Source organism: Cryptomeria japonica, chromosome 6 (genome assembly GCF_030272615.1).
Source record: "Cryptomeria japonica chromosome 6, Sugi_1.0, whole genome shotgun sequence".
Classification (NCBI taxonomy): domain Eukaryota; kingdom Viridiplantae; phylum Streptophyta; class Pinopsida; order Cupressales; family Cupressaceae; genus Cryptomeria; species Cryptomeria japonica.
In genome coordinates, this window is record NC_081410.1 from 433,708,870 (window position 1) to 433,724,986 (window position 16,117).

Genomic DNA, 16,117 nt, shown 5'->3' on the forward strand with positions numbered 1-16,117 from the left:
ACCCCCCAAAATTGGTTAATTTTACGAACTTTAGATAGGCGAAATTGAGGTTTGAATGTCAAAATAGGACCCTATTAGGGTTTTGAAAAAGATAAAAAATTGAATTGCAAATTTGAAAAAGGTGAAATCTAATGGATAGGGCCACCTTGAATGGTATTTAGAAAACTGAAATTGATTGAAATTTGCACAAAATCCAAGTAAATTTGAAAATTAGGGTTTTAGGGCCTAACAACTGAATTTTAAATTTTGGAAAAAAGGAGAGAAACTGAAAATTTGAATTTTAGGCAAGAAGACAAGTTTGAAAATAGTCCTAAATCTGAAAATTAAATGTGAATCCAATGTTTTCACAAATTCAAGTTGATTTTTGAAAATTAGAGTTTTGACAATTAACTACTTAATTTTGTAAATTTGATTTGCAAATTGAAAAAGACAATGAAAGAATTTAATTTGACAAGCAAAGTAATTTTCAGATCTAAGACAATAGATAGCAATTTTGCAAAACACAAGTTCAATTTCAATTTTAACAACTAGGGTTTTGAATGAATTAACCACTAAGTTTTGCAAGAAAATTAAACTTGTAAATGAAAAATATGCAATAATTTTCAATGTAAAGCATGTAAGACACCGGGTTCACCAAAATGTAATGTGTTTAAAAGTGATGAGAGGAGATCAAGTGGAAAGCTTTACTTCCCTCAAAAGAGGAATGGACATTTCACAAAGGATTCCCTTCAACTTCTCACGCACATTACATTTAAAAGAGGGGGTTGAATTCACTAGATCCAATTTCAATGGAAAGAGATTAAATGCCAAGTGAATTGTAGGGAGTTTACAATAAATTTGGAAAGTAAAGTAACCCTCTTTTAAAATAGACAAGTTGAATTAAGCGAATTGAGACTAAGTGTAAAGATGACAAAGAAACGATTATAACTTGAGATAGAGATGTAGGATGAAGCTATACACCTGGAAGTAGCAGTAAAATATCGAGACAAAGCTCCCCTGCAAATTTGAGCGAAAGTTGTCAGGACTGGGTTGAAAGTGTACTTGGTCCTCCTAAAAATCTGTGTGCTGAAAAGGGTTTTTCTGTCTCTGAAAATGGAGTCTAAACCTGCAATTACAGCCGCGCACCTGCAACCTACACACAAAAAAGAGAGGAAATGTTGTTGGGATTGGTTGTTTTCCTTCACGTCAAACCCTAGTTTGGAATTAACCAAATGATGAAAACTACTTGCAAGTAAATGAAAGGAAATGTCTAAAGTAGAATTAACCTCAAGAGAGGATGCAACTGAAATGATGATAGAATTGTTTGAAAGGATATGTGGGAGAGAATGTCTTGAAGGTTGGTAGAGATCTCTTCTTCAATGGTTGAATCCTTGACTTGAATGCAACACCTAGCCTTGAAAGGAGACTTGAGATGCTCAATGGAAGCTTGAATGCTTGAATTCTTGAATGCTTGATTGCTTGCACTTGATTTCGTTTCTTGAAAATAATTTTGCTTGATTCTACTTGATTGAAATTATCAAACTTGTGAAAATAGGAGGGGAAAACACTCCTTATATACTTGCCAATTAGGGTTTTTAAAACTAATTTTCTGTCTTAGGCCGACATAGGAAAACTTTTTCCCTCTCGCAATTGACAAGCCCAATGTAGGAATGGGTCAAGGGAGCCCCAAAATAGGGCATGGATAGGGGCACCACACCTCTTTCCTAGGGGGGCCACTCCCCTGTCCTGCCCTAATTCAGGACAGGCAGTGAGAGCAGGCAGTGCGGGGTGCAAGAAAATGCAAGTTTCTGATGGTATAGCATGTCTCGGGTCTCTAGTTAGGCTTAGGGATTCGTCCGCCAAATGAAGACCCAAATGCAATCAAAAAATTGCAAGGTTGAAATTTTATGATGCTACAGAGGGAAATAAAAACATAGGACTATGGATGGTGTAAGGAAAATCAGAATAAGCATCAAGCATTGAAAGTCAAAGCACCAAGGTGAGGTCTAGGTGAGGAAAAAGTTGTATGTGGATACAATTTATGATGCTACATTTATCCCCCACTTTAGCAAAAGTATGTGAATAAGCATACTCATGGCAAAATACAAATTCACATTGAAAAACTTTCACCAAATATCAAAGAGAACACATAAAAGGGAAAGAGAGAGCATGATTGCACTTGGCCTAGTAAGATTTGCTTACTATGAGTCATGAAAAAGAAAAATACCAAATTACAAAGAAAAAGGCTTAGTTTTCAAAGTAACTTGAGCATCAAAAACATGTCATGGTGTGTGCATAAAGTGTAATATTGAGCGGAGTGTATGCTCCCACATTTAAGCAATTGCATATGCCTTCTAGGGAGAAATTGATTTAAGATAGGATGCTTCCAAAAGACAAGCACGTTACCACAATGAGATTCCCCCAAGAAAGGACAAATCGAAAGATAATGGTCACAAAATATATGAAAAAGACACATAAGAGATCCACTAACTCTAGGGCCAATATGCTCTTATGATAAATAATGTATATTAACAATATTTGTATTGAATTGATCTCATCCCCAAAAGGTAATGGAACTACAAACACAATAGAAGAAGAGCACAAGTAGTAACAAACATGTGTCTTTTTGAGTCAACATGGAAGAGACCAAAAATAAATCTGAATCTTTTATACCATCCCCATGTAGACAACACAAGGCACATAGATACAACATATGGAAGAATCAAGGTATAAATAGAGGAATGTCACAACAGATTCAACCTCTTTGTTACCTTGAACCAACAAAGTAACAAGGGTCATCCAAATAGAACCTATCATTACATAAAAAACATGTCAAACATCACATCATGGGGAAATCACATTACTAACAAGCAAACACACAAAAGAGAATCCATGATACAAATGAAGCTAGTTAAGCAAATAATATGCCTCCCAATCTTGTCTAACATCATCTAGGGATGGTGGAAAATATAAAAGAGGAGCCCCTTTGCACACAATAGATGGAGCTATTGCAAGTTCCAAAAAAGGACCATGCTCTAATGATGAGTCACTAGGAGCTAGGGTTAATGCTTTTGAAAAATGTGAAGATAACTCATGATTGATCTCAAAAAGCTCATACATATCAGCAAAATAATTAGAATCAACATTGTTAGCATGAACAACATTCTCACCGTCCATATCATCATCTAGATTAATGAAAATAGGATCTTTAATATGAAAATAAGTTGAACCATCATTTTTCTTAAGCACTTTTAATTAAGGTTATTTGATTTGAACTTCCTCCCTAGGGTGAGGCAAAAGTTGGAAAAATGGGACCAAGTCAACATTTGGTGTCTACGAGGAGGAAATGTTTTGGGAAGAAAGCTCACAAGCCTTAGCATGATGTCTTCATTGATGTTCTCTCATGCAACAATTCCTTTTAGTTTACGTCAATACTTGCGGAGGTTTAGGATTAATAGACATAGGCTTCTTTTCTCCCCTTATAGGAGGAGGAACAAAAGAAAGCCCAATAGGTTGAGGGAGACTTGATGCCAAGTGCTTTCCTTTGTAAGAAGAAGGAGGTGGGACTGAGGCATATATAGGAGGAATAGAAGGAGTAGGAAGAATACCAGGTCCATTATGAGGAGGAGGAATATCGATGGGTGTAGGGTCTCTAGGTTTACTCAAGGACAAGATCATCCCATTTTTCCATTTTTAATAAGATAATAAAATGATGTCATTCTGAGGCTGAAGAGGCTGAATTTGTTTAAACCAAAAGTAATCAAGATTGAAATTTCCACACTTCACCGTGGGTTATAAGAGGCTTTGATTGATTGCCATTTTCTTTTTCGAATTTCTCTTGTGTTGTTATTGTCTATAGTGGTCGTTCCGTATAATGAGTATTGTGGGCCCTTATTTTGTGTCAAGGTAGTCTCTATCATGTTCACTTCATACCTTTGATAGTGTGTGCAAGGGAGGACACTGCAGAGAGGTGCACTAGACTTAAAGAATAATTAGATAGTGTTAGTATTAAATGAGTAAATAAAATATGTTATTGGGATGAAATGTTAGATAGAAGTGCATTTGGATTTGAGAAGTTTGTAATTTATGAAATAGTTAAATGCAAAAGAACTGTTGATTTCATACCTTCGATGAGTGCTTATGTATATATATCATGCATAATTAATGAATTAGAGTACCTTGAATGATTTGATTGAATGAAAGATGCGCTGAATGTTTGTATCAGAGTAGCATAGCGGAAGTGTGGTAGAGAATGAGAAGTTTGTATGCTATAAATCTTGTTTTCATAGGATATAGATTTCTGGTAATGGTGAGATTCTTTTGATTTCATTAGGTCTTGAAGGAAGTTTATTCAAATTTTCCTCATATAGGTGTATGACATGTGACTTCTTAAATAATATATGAATGTGTCTATGTGTAAAATATATATTTGTCTTCTTAATTGCGTTCAACTAGATGTTAAAGAAGCATTTCCATGCTTTAAATAGTGTGAGTTATTGTGATTTTTACTTATAGCTGCTAACTTAGTGGCAAAAATTATAGTTTGTCTTGCAAAATATAGTTAAATAAGGTTCTCTTGAAGGTATTTCAATAATTAGGATGCTTATTATAACTAGTAAGAGTTTTGTAACTTGTTTTATCTCTTATGTAATGCATTCACTTGAATAATTGTAGCATATGATTGAATTAAGAAGTTTTGGATTAATACAAACATGTTTTCAACTTAACCCTTGGTGAATTCTAGGAGTAAGTCGAGCCCAAGGGGGGAGGATGTAGTGCCCCTCCCTAATTAATCTTATCTTTCTATACATCAGAGGATTATATTGATCTAGCTTAGCCTAACTTATGATGATTTGATGGTATCATAATATGTACTAACCCTATTTCATGATCGTATTGGATATGAAGATGGATCTATATTTGATGATTTATAAGTGTTCATTATTCATGATGGATCATATTGCTTACGAGATTTTGATGATATTATGATTATGCTAATCCTATTCCAGATTATGATGATGATTGAGTTGATGTTATGATAATTGTGATTGTCTTCTAGTGTCTTCGTGTTTAGAGATGATTTCATACCACTCATCGTGAGAACGATATGACATTGCAATTCTCTATCACTTGTTCGATTATTTATGATGTACATATATTGTATATATATGTTGTATTGTGTTTAGTGGTGGATGTAGGTTTATAGGTATTGGACATCGACTCCACTTGGTCTCACAAGTCTGAGCGTGTCCTATCCCAATGGCAAGTTGTTGGAGATGGCATGCGTTTCCCTCTTATACTCTAGGCTTAGTTGTTCACCTTTTTAATCGTGTTGTTGGTGGAGTCATGGTGGGAGGGTCCTCAAAGAGAACAGTCTGGACCGTGCAACAAGAGTTACACATAAGAAACAACTCAAAGTGATGGAGGCAATACTGAAATAGAATATATTATATCATGAAAATCAGTTACAAACTTCTGGCCACATCTGGGCTCTTTGATTTGTCTCACAGGCTCGAGTGCAAAACATGTGTGTTATGCAATATTTGGGCTCAGACAAGAATGCGAGCTACTCCGGACCTCCTAATCTCAGGATTATCTTCCTTATTCTAACTACTTATTTCTAAATGCTCAATTACATTGATTTATATGATCAAGGATGATGCACGCCGGACCAAGATGAACATGATGAAACGTGTAAAACAACAAGGTCGACCTTCGCCAAAGAGATCCCTCTGGAAAATCCATAGAATGAAGTGCTGACCTAAGGGAAGGTCAGTGACATGCTAAGGAACATTGGAAAACCAAGAATTGATGATTCACAAGCTATGGAAATGATCTACTAGATTCGCCAATAGAAAATAGGTCCAAGTGGTTCTGGTGCTCCAAGCCAGAAAAATATCTCAGATTATAGAAGCGATAACTTGCCGGAAAAAGATCCAAACATCTCGTAGACCAAGGATAAGATTGATGAACATGTCCACAAACCAAATCCAGCTTTGCAACATCCAGTGAACAAATGCAAAGAAATGCTGAAACTACAAAACAAGAACAAACTAAAAGAAAATGTTTTTGGTTGATGCAAGATTGCCAAGAACCAAGGATTATCCTGCATTAGACATCCAGGGTTGTTGAGAAAGTGAGTCCCTCACTTTGCTGGGGTTAGAGGGAAACCAAGATGGTCTATCTCTGCTTGAGAAATCAATGATGAATATTCAACTGGTTTGTCTTTCCACTTCACAAGATACTCTTTGTACTGGTTGCTTGGGTGCTACACCCAATTCCGCTATCCAAAATTTCTTCAATTTGATATGGTATCCATTGAGGTATCTGCTTCTGCAAGTCTGCTACATTATCCTCAGTGAATTCTATCTCATGGTACTAATGTAGATCTGCAATGTTGAATATAGGTGAAATACCAAAACTATCCGATAACTCCACTTCATATGCATTTTCAGAACTGAATTTCCTCAAGATCTTACAAGGTCCAAACTTCCTCGTCTGCAATTTATTATAGGTTCGAACTGGAAATATCTCTTTTCTCAGATACACTATTACTTCATTTCCAACTTCAAATTCCTTATGTCTCCTTTTCTCATTTGGTTTCTCCTCATACTTACTGTTCATGTCCTCCAAATGTTGTTTAACCTGAGTATGCACTGCCTTCATATGTTCTGCAAATTCTTCTGCTTCTGCACTCCTTTTATCTTCATTACTGATGTCTCTTAATTTTGTTATGCCTCTAGGGTGTACTCTGGTAACAATCTCAAAAGGTGGTCTTCTGGTACTCTTGTTCACTAAATTATTGTAGGCAAATTATGCTTATGTAAGAATCAAATCCCAATTTCTAGTTTTCTTTCTGACTAAGCATCTCAACAAATTTCCCAAACTCCTATTCACTACCTGTATCTACCCATTAGTTTGTGGATGAAAAGTAGAACTGAATTTCAAATTTGTCTTCATCTTCTTCCAGAGTGTTCTCCAAAAATATCCAACAAACTTAGTGTCTCTGCTAAAACTATGCTCTTAGGTAATCCATGTAATCTCACCGCTTCCTTGAAAAATAGGTCATCAACATGTGCTGCTTCTGTTGTCTTCTTACAAGGTATGAAATGCACCTTCTTTGAGAATCTATCCACCACCACAAATATAGAATCATTTCCTCTTTGTGTCATAGGAAATCTAAGTATAAAATCCATGCTTATGTCCTCCCAAGTTCTCTCCGAAATTCTAGTTACTACCTTTTGCAAGTTGACAAATCCTATAGTTATACACAAATTTCCTAACATCGTTATGAATCTAAGGCCAAAAGTAATGTTCACTCACCAATGCCACTATCTTATCCACACCAAAGTGTCTGGCTAATCCTCCACTATGCTTCTCCTATATAAGACTTTCTCTCATAGAACTCTTAGGTATACACAATTGAACTCCTTTGAACAACATATCATCCTGAATAAAAGAATCCAACCACTTATTTCTATCCTTCACAACTGGTTCTCTACATGCTTTCCAAGGTTCTGCAAAACCTAGGTCATCCGCATACAAATTCTTCAATTACTCAAAACCTAACACTGCCACTCTCATCTATGTCAACAAGTTTCTCCTTCTACTCAATGCTTCAATAACTTTTTTTTACTTCCCGCTTCTATGCTTCAACACAAAGCTATAAATATGCAAGAACTCTACCCATCTCATATGTCTCTAATTCAACTTACTCTGACTATTCAAATACTACAAAGCTTGATGGTTAGTATACAACAAAAACTCCTCAGGCAACAAGTAATGTCTCCAGTTCTTAAAGGCTTGAACTATGGCATAAGAATCCTGATCATACACTGAATATCTCCTCCTTGCATCATTCAACTTTTCATTGAAATAAGCTACTACTCTTCCTTCTTGACTCAACATTGCTCCAATTGCATTCCCACTTGCATCATAGTCCACTTGAAATACTTTGTTAAATCCTGGTAAATCTAATATAGGTTTCTCTGTCACCTTCTGCTTCAACAATTCAAAGCTCCTATTTTCTCCAATTGTCCACTTCAAATCCTTTCTATCCCCTCTCAATGCTTCTGTCATAGGACTACAAATTGAACTAAAATTTTTGATAAACTTTCGATAGAAACTAGCCAATCCATGAAATGATCTTTACCTCTCCAATACTTTCCAATGTAGGCCATTCAACATTTTCTCTTACCTTCTCAAGATCCATTTTCAATCCTTTTATAGATATCACAAATCCCAAATAGACTAATTCTTCCTTCATGAAACTACACTTTTTAATGTTTATCAACAACTTCTCTTCTCTCAATCTCTACAAAACCTATCTCCCATGTAATGTATGTTCCTCCTTTGTCTGATTGAAAATCAAAATGTCATCCAAGTACACAATTACAAAATTACCCAAAAATTTCTTCAATACCTCATTCATCAACCTCATGAAAGTGTGATGAAAGTACTCAATGCATTAGTCAATCCAAAAGGCATCACCTATCATTCATAGTATCCCCTTTTCAAGTCTATCTTTATGTAGTATCTGGATCCACTCTTGAACAATCCATTATATCATCCATTCTAGGCAAAGGAAATTGGTACTTCACTGTGATCTTGTTTATTTCTCTGGAATCAACACACATCCTCCATTATCCATTTTTCTTAGGTGCTAACACTGTTGGAATTGCACAAGGATTCAAACTTTCTTTGATCAAACCTTTCCTCTACAATTCCTGCACTTATCTATTCAGCTCCTCATTCTTTGTCGATCTGATTCGATGTGCTGCTTTATTAGGCAAACTAGCTCTAGGAATCAAGTCCATGCAATGACTGATACTTCTTGCAAATGGTAATCCATCGATTACATTGTCAGAAATGATGTCGCCATATTCTGTCAGCAACTCCTTTATCTCCTTTGGTTGCCCTTCGTCATGCTCCAGATCATCAATTTTCTTAGGAACTAAAGCAAAACATACACTCTCATGCCTCATCCCATCCAAAAATTTCTTTCCATCCACCAAACAGATTCGAGCATTGGTACAAACTTCAATTTTTAGAGGCTCCTCCAAGGGTAACAAGGTTTGCTTCATCCCATTTACAAAAATAGTGTTTATGTTCTTCCTTCCATCATGTATTGCTTGTCTATCATACTACCAAGGTCTACCCAACAAGATATGGCAAATATCCATAGGAATAATATCACATAAAACTTCATTATGATAAGATCCAATCTTCAATTTCACCAAACATTGATCACTTACTAGTATGTTATGATAATCCTGAATCCATGCTATCTGATAAGGCTTAGGGTGCTTCAACCTTTTCAAATTTATCTTATTCACCATTCTCCTTCAAAATAATATTATTTGAACTACCATTATCAATTATAACTTTACAACACTTATCAGATACCTTACATCTGGTTCTGATCAAATTTCTCCTCTGCAAGGGCTCCTCTTCATCTCTGGTACAACACAATGCTCTCCTCATCACCAATAATTCTCCATATTCTAGCTTATTAGCTGATCCGATATGGTCTTCTTCTACTAATGCTTCTCTCTCAGTGTTCTCTGTCTTCTTACATTCAAAAGCACGATGTCCTTCTTTGCCGCACTTAAATAAGGTTCCTCTAAACACTCTTTTATCTTGTCTTCTATCATCTTTGTTGTAACTCTCATTCTGATATCCATTAGGTTCTCTTCTCCAGTAAAAAATTCTATCATCCTTCTGGTATGAACTTCCATCTATGCTAACTTCCTTGTATTTTATCTGATCTTTGTAGGGTCCTCTTCCTTTGGAATAACTTCTTTCTCCTTGAAATATTCCTCTGGAAAACCTTCCACCTCTACCTCTTTTATTTTGTTCATGTCTTTTGTTCAAGTTCTCTTATGCTTTCAAGGCATATTGTTAAGCTTCCTCAACACTCTACAACTTGATTAATCTAAGTTCATCTTGTATAGACATCCACAACCCATTTAAATATCTATCAAATTTTTCAATCTCATCATCAGTATGTTTGGATCTGATATTCAACTTGTAGAATGTTTCAGTATACTCCTTCACACTAGATTCCTTCTACTTCAGGTTCTGCAACTTTCGAAATAGATTCACTTGATAATCAAGTAGCATAAACTTTTATTTCAACTTGCTAACCATCCTCTCCCAATATTTGATCTTCTCTTTATCTCTTCTTTGTCTATCTACCTTCGAATGTTCACACCAAAGCGATGCATGTCCTTTGAACTTAGTGCAAGCATATCTCACCTTCCTATCTAGGAGTTGTTTCCTGAGATTAGTGAGTTGTAATCTTGTCTTATTTTTTCTTGGAGATGGTTTGATTATTGTATTGAATTTAAAATATATTTGTAATGTTATTTTGTACCTATCTTTTGTTTTTTGCATCTCCCTAAAGTTCTGTGTAAGTATGGTGAAGTTCTGCACACATCTGAGTGCAGTTGTGATGGGGAATTGGTGTCATTTTCTCTTTATATGATCATAATGTTTTATTTATGTGTTTCCCCAATGATATTTCATCCTCCTTCACCTTATGGGAGTTCCTTTTGATCATTTGAGTATCCTTATGCAAAACTGGGCAAGTTCCATTTCACATTTTGTCTATTTTTAATGATTTTTGCATTCTGGACCAAAAATGCTAATGTTTGGCCCCAAAATGTAAAAAGATGGCATGGGAGATCTAAAATGTCTCCCTGGAACTCTATCGTGGGTTTTTGTTTCCCTATTCTGTCTGGAGTTGCCAGTTTTGGTAGTTTTGCCCGAGTTGGTCTCTTTTCTGGATTTTGTGTATTTACCAGAGGCATTTTGTGATTGTAATGAGTTCCTTAGAGGTTTTCATGATGTCATATTGATCTATTTATGCTGGTCTTATTCTTCGGTAAGAGGAATTGTGCCTTATCATTGAGGTTATTGCTCTTGTATGCTCCAATGAGAGGAAGAATGCTTCGCCATTGAGGGATGTTTATGTGAGCTCCAGTGAGATGTTGTTGCCTCACTATTGAGGATTGGAAATTTTTTTGGATTATCTTTTAAATTCATGTTTACGCTTTGGATCATTAATATGTTTCTTGGGTGAAGGCTCATGCTTGCATTTTAGATATATGCTTCATATTGTGCTTCAGTTTGTGTCAATGATGTTGTGATTGTACCTATGTCATTTGTGAGCCTTCATGATCATATTGTAATGTTATTTGATGTATTTTTTACCCTAAGGTTATGGTCCATGGTTGGGAGAGTGGTCTCTTGCATGTGTAGGACCGGGACCATGAAAAAAAGACCTCTAGAAAAGGGTCTGGACCTATCATGGAACCACATGAAGAGTTCATGTTTAATTGCAAGTGATAACATTAATAATTGATTAGTGGGTTTGGGTAATTAGGAATCGGCTTAATAAGATAAGAAAAGAGATTTATGGCCTCAAATCATGTCCTTGAGGCGATTATGTTGATCCGGGAATGGCCGAGAAGACCTTGGTGATCTAGGTAGGTTGAACTCCCTTGATTGCTCGTAGGTTGAGATGACTCTGCATGGGTATCATGGATGCCGAGATAGGTTCCTAGGTTCCCATGATGACCACTTGTGATGACACTCTTTCCCTGCATGTGTCCATTGTCCTTATGCCTTGATTTGTTGATTATGCCTCTGGGAGTTTATTGATTTATGATTAGTCTTGTGACATGATTCATTGTTATGGTTGTTGTCTTGTCGATGTCATGTTGAGTCCCCTGGTTGTTAGGTGTCAACCTAATAATTGAGTGTGGGTTGGAAACCCATGTCATCTCCTATCACGGGGGGTGGTTCCTATTTGGTTCCACATGGTTGGGTGGTTTGATGCCTTCTTCCATTGGGATGTTCTTCTTTATGCTAGCGTGCGTGGCTATGAATTATATGATTCTTCATTATGCAATGGACGTGCAACCAATTTCTATGTATTGAGATTGTATAATGTATACATGATGGCATTGTAAATGTAAATAAGACTATGTACTTGTATCGTGTACTCTTATATGATAGGATATGTTGTTGATGTAAAGGCTATGATCTTGCAATGAAATAAGATGATGTATTATCATATGATTTATGATGTAAGAATGTTCATTATGTATAAGAATGAGGTCTTTGGATAGATTAAGGAATTGGATGTTATAATTTGTGCATTCTTGTTATAACATATGATTCTTATTTGCTTTATAAGCACAAGTTTCTAATTGGAAAGTAGAATAGCTCTTGTTGTCATAATCTCATATATGTGTATGGTTAGTAATCTTGATGCATTGGGAAAAGATAATGTTAAGGAAATAATCTAGTTCTATTTGTAGGAGAAAGATGTAGGAAGTTTCATGATGATGGAATGATAGGGGAATAGGAATATTTGATTTGGTGCTTAAAAATGAACCTAGATAGTTAAAGGGGTTATGGAGATATATAATGGTAGTTCATAATTTCATGATAAGAAGAAATGAGTGGAGCTTAAATGCATTAAATGTTATTGTTTTGATGATATGGATGTGTTAGTGAGATGTTGCTAGTAAGTGGTGACATTAAGATACCCTAGAGAGATAATGAATGGATATTTACATATGCTTATGGTTAAGATGCTAATTCCGCTTGCATTATGTGTTACTATGATTATGGGGTAAATGCACAAAGTTGGGTCCCAATCCCGCGGAAGTCCGCGGGTTGGGAAAATAGCCCATTAGAAATGGGTACAAATCGGGCACCCGTTTTTCTTTAGGTGCCCAAGCCATTCAAAAACGGGCGTCCGAAGCTAAACGGGCACCCGAAGCTAAATGAGTGCCCGTTTCTTGAATGTATTTTTTTTTTTAAACCATTTTCCATCATTTTCACTGTTTCAAAAATGGGTAAACGTTTCAGAGGAGCACAGGTACCCATTTTTTTCATCCTAGCTGACCCCCCAGACCATTTTTTACCTCCTTCCAGGTACGTAGTTTTATTTTTTATATTCTGTTTTATTTATTTTTATCATTTTTCATAAAAAAATGTTAATTTATTGTTATTATTTTTCATTAAAAAAATGTTAATTTAGTGTTTTAAAGTTTGAAAAACATATTTTATTTTATTTTATTTCATGTTTAAAATATTTTTAGTTTTTAAATATTGCAAAAAACATGAATAGTAAAAACCGTAGGAAAAAAACAAAAAACAAAAATGTAAACGAACAATAAACATTAGACACAAAAAATAGACAATAAACCTTGGACAAAAAAATGAACATGAAACCCTAGATTAAAAAAAATGAACAATAAACCCTAGAAAATAAATGAACAACAAACCCTAAAAAATTAACAAACAATAAACCCTAGAAAATAAATGAACAACAAACCCTAAAAAATTAACAAACAATAAACCCTAGATGAAAATCAACAATAGACCCCCCTTCTCTCTCTCTCACACACGTACACGTTACCATCTCTGTCATTACGCTCTCTCTCTCTCTCAATCTCTCATTATCCCCTCTCTCTCTCACACACACACACATTACCCCCTCTCTCTCTCTCGTACACACACACACACATTACCCCCCCTCTCTTTTTCACATGTTACCCTCTCTCTATCATTACCTACTCTCTATCTCTCAAATTATCTATTCTCTCTCTAACTCGTTGTATCTCAAATTACCTACTCTCCCTCTCTCTCTCTCTCTATTTTAATCATGCATAAATGTTTGAATGTTTAAATTTATATTTCTAAATGTTGTATTTAATTATAGGATTCTTTCGTAAAAGTTAGATGTTTAATTTATGTTTAAACTGAAGTTTTAAATGATAATGAATATGAATGTGTTTTTTTGTGTGTGTGAAAAATAGGGTTCTTAAATTTGATAATACTCTAAGTATCACTATTAATCATCACTACTTCCTAACTTAGCCCAATCTCTAAACATATACTATATATTTACAAACATGATAACATGTCATATACTTTGACTTAATAGTGGAAAGAGAAACCACAACCTATCACCTACTCATCCAACTAATTGCACCACCACATAGAGTAAATATATAGTCAATGTTAGACTTCCTAATGTCAACATCCCATATCCAATTTGAGTTTGCAAGTCCCTATATTTTTAATAACATTTGGAACACTCCTACTACTAAACTTTCTTCTTTCCAAACTTTGCACTTTGAAAACATGGTTGTTGAAAACATGGTTTTTTCTTCTTCTTTTAGATTATTCCATGAATCACCAATCATTTTAGTGATCTCTCTATCCTTGCCAAGACATAATGCTTTCAATTGTTTATACTGCTCAACAAAGAAAAAATTGTAGCCATTCCTATTTTGCTTTGAAAACATGGTTGTTGAAAACATTTTTTCTAAATTTGAGTCATTGAGATGTTAGATATTAAATTCCAACCTAGAGGTAGTATGTCCATAAAGGCCAATGGCTACCAAAGTGATAGATTTCCACTAAATGTTAGCTCTTATTGAAGTAACATTAAGTGTTGTTAAAGTGTCATAAAAAGTTGTCAAAGATTCAACTTGTCATCAAAGTGACATTATTGGTGAAGTACCCCAATTGTTTCTAAAATGACATTATTATACTAAATTTCAAGTACTCCTAAAGTCCAGCTTCTACCAATGTCACAATGTGCATCTAAAGATGTTTTTGAACTTAAAAAATATTATACTAAATGTAAAATCATGCCTCAATGAGAAATAGAATGTCATATGGAAAGAATCTCTATATTTAATCATCCATGTATCCTCACATATATGCATTCCAAATATATAACAATTATATCACTATTATCATCCTATTAATTTATTAAATCTAAATCATCATTTAATTCATTCTTGTAATATTTTTCTTGCATTCATTTTTATGTGGATTTTCTTGACATAATTATAAAGCTTAACATAGGATTTATTGAGAGACTTAGAACTCACTTTAGATTTGGAGCTTTGTTCTTTTTCTTATTTTATCTCTTTGCTTTATCCTTTTATCTTCCTCTAATAACCAATGCCTCCTTTAAAAAAATAGAGTTTTTTTTTGTTTTAACTCCTCCAAGAGTAGAGAACCTACTATTTATTCAAGCTTCAACTTAGTGTAGTACTACTAGTTGTGATCACTAAATCATCCCACAATTGTAGAAAAGAATACAACAAATCAGTACATGTATTGACAAGTTCATAGATATAACTTATGACTTTAATGAATTTAGTTAAAACCAAAAGAGAGTAGTTTAATTGATTCCTATCAAGTTGAAAATATAAAGTGCTAGCCTAATTGACGATAATGGTTGAATATTGCAAGGGTACTAAATTGTAATTCCATGGAAGTTACATTCTTTGAAAAGATGAACTACACAATGCTACCATTAAACTATGATTAGAAGACTCTCATGAAAAGATGGTCAACTATTATGGGTCCCAAAGTACAACTATCATAGGTATTGTAATCATCCATCTCTCTATAACAAACATACAAATGCACCATGATGGCCCAAAATGCCAACTAAAAAAAAATCTTTATAGAATGAGCCCTCAGTGGAGTCTAGAGGAGATGATTATTCATTATCTAAATCAATGGAGTCATTTTATTCATTATCTATTCTCTCTCTCTCTCTCTCTCATGATTATTTTTATGATTTTGATGGAACTTATACTAATACATCTTTAGATGTTAAAAAGTATTGTTTGAGTTGCATAGGCATTATGATGTTTTATTTTGTAGAATATTTCTTATACTTTGATTTAAGTGGATAATATTTCTGAAATGATGCTTATTATTAAAATAGACCCACCTATTAATAATATTATAGATCTATGTGAGTTTCTTTTTTTTAATATTTAAGTTGGTAAATTATATTTAATTATAAGTTTTTTTGGAAGGTGAAATGTAAATTAAATAGTAATTGTAAATTTTCATGTTTGTATATATATGCAGATTATTTTCACAAAATGGATGAGTTTGAGATAGATGAGCTATTAGGTCTAGCACCACCTCCACCTCCACCTCCACCCAATCAGTTGAGGCAAACCATTAGGAGGAATATTGATTCTTTGATTAGAGATATCAATACCATTGGACGTGAGCCTCATCCACCTCCGCAACTGTTACGCCTTGCAGATAGTATGCAAGGGATTGTACAGTCTGTACAGGC